The 2,263-nt window shown below is 41.9% G+C and overlaps 1 pseudogene; it reads right to left on the bottom strand.

The window, feature by feature from the left end:
• Positions 1-1,267: 1,267 nt before the first annotated feature.
• On the bottom strand, positions 1,268-1,628 carry LOC127199635 (anaphase-promoting complex subunit 11-like; annotated as a pseudogene).
• Positions 1,629-2,263: the final 635 nt, after the last annotated feature.

Below are 2,263 nucleotides of genomic sequence, written 5' to 3'. Positions count from 1 at the left end.
CTTTCAAGTCTGGAAATGAGTTCAGAGCTGAAGAAGAGTTGGGCTGTGCTGACAAATGCTCTGTTTGAGTTGGGAGGGGTATTTAATCGTCGTTGGCTGTGATGTCAGCTATACCCAGGTGATTTAGTGCTGTTGCACTGAACCTACGGACCTGCTGCTGTGAACCTGCCCATTTTCCCTGCTATAAAAGTGGTCTCACATGTCGCACGGACTTTTGGCAGGTTCTGTCTGAGATACCTGGATGCTCTTCTGTCAGGTCTATGCACAATGCGTCATATCTCCCTGGACTTCTACACTGTCGTTGTTACTCAAATTTGCTTCGGAGAAGTTTTCTTTTCTTTTTCTTTCTTTCTTTCTATTTTTTTTTTTTTTTTTTTTTTTTTTTTTTTTTTTTTTTTTGCTCTGAAGTCAGATAGGCTGAATTTAATATGGGTAAAAATGTATTTATTCTTAATGCATTTTTCTTTTTTAAGTTAAAAAAAAAGAAATTTGATTTGTGTGTTTTCTTTTTCTTTTATTATTGCCAGAGAATTTCACACACGTATATAATGCTTTCATCAAACCACAACCCACTCCCTCTCCTCCACTGTACATCTCTGTTCTTCCCTCCCAACTTCATCTGCTCCATTTTCAAGCTCACTCCATCCACTTAGAGCCGCCTGTACTTGATGTGTGTAGGACCAGGAGCTATTGGCAACTAGTGGTGGCTGAAGAAGGGAGAACCTGTTTCCTTTGGGGACAGGGCCCACTCATATATGCATGCCTGCTAACTTTGTTCTAGAAGTATACATGGTTTCCTATCTGCTATTACAGTATTAGAGCATCATGAATACCTATGTCATGAGCTTCATTATTTCATGTTGGCACATAGTTTCCTAATCTTATTTCCTTCATTAGAGACCCACCCCACTTATTATTGGAGGGAGTCTTTATCTTTCTGAAAAATGGCTTTACTAAATTTAGATTCCCTGATAGGCTGTTTGTGTTTCATTATGTCTTTGAGTACTCTGAATGTACCACTGGTTCCCACTGGGCTTGCCATATCTCTACTGACAATATGCCGATAATCTTTTTTTTTTTTTTTCCCAGCAAGGCTCTGAACTTTAATGAGTTTTCCTTATTGAATAAAAATGTCAGTGATGTGATGGGAAAAAAAAAAAAAACAAGCAAATCTCCAGTCCCTGTTTTAACCTTGTCTCAGCCAAACACAAAGCATCCTTGTCTGCAGTACAGAGTAAGTTTCCTTGGTACCACTGTGGGAAGGAGACTAAGGAAGAACAAGGTCCCTGGGTACCACTGGGCAAAGGTGACTCTGGATGCCATATTTGGTGACTGGAAGGGAAAGGAACGGAAGCCTGGCACAATGCTGGGAGAGGGAACTGGACTTCCACTCTTGGCCACACATGGGGCAGTGCTGCTGTACTTGCTGAGCATTCAATCACTCGAGGATGCAGTGTATATGGAAGCCGTGTGAGCACTGTCCCCACACCAGGGGCCAGTCATCAAAAGGCACCTTACAGACTGAACAGCAGCCATTAAACACCATCCTGCAGATGCTGCAGTTCTCACCATTGGCTACCCAGAGCCAAGGGGAACACACCATTCCAACACTTAATTTTCACCTTCATGGCAGCGGAGTCTGTGACCTAAGGGACATGGTACATGTTCACTGCGAGACATTCCTGCCAATAATATTAACAATGTCTTTTGTCTATTGTCTTAAAGATGTTTTTGAACATCTGAAAATTTAGTTACAGTATGGAGTATTGGCATGCTATTGAGTTGCCTTTCATGGAATCAATGGAACTTATGAAGCTACATGTCCATATTCTATCCAAAGCCTTTGTCTAGTCCTGACTACTTGACCTTGGGCAATAGGTCAGTATATTATCTACTTTCCTCATTCTAGTAATAAAACATGTGATAAAGTGACTTAAGAAACAAATATTTATTGTGGCTCCTGACTGGAGGGTACAGTCCATAATTACAGGGGATTTGTCATGACAAGGGTGGCTTGCCACATTGTATCTGCAGTCAGGAAAACAAACGCTGTGCTCAGCTTGCTCTCTCCTTCCTGTTCAATCCCAGACTCCTGTCCATGGAATGTGACACCTACATTTCGGCTGAGTCTTCTACTCTCAGGCACACTTCACTGAAAACGTACTCACACGTAACTCAGATGTCCCCCATGTGATCCTAAATCCACCCTATTGGTCACCATGATTAATCATGTGGTGTGGCTATGGGGCAAATGCTCACTTTG

The sequence above is a fragment of the Acomys russatus genome, chromosome 15 (genome assembly GCF_903995435.1).
Source record: "Acomys russatus chromosome 15, mAcoRus1.1, whole genome shotgun sequence".
NCBI classification, from domain to species: Eukaryota; Metazoa; Chordata; class Mammalia; order Rodentia; family Muridae; genus Acomys; species Acomys russatus.
Note: the sequence above shows the minus strand (reverse complement) of the source record. Positions and strands in the feature narration are given on the sequence as shown.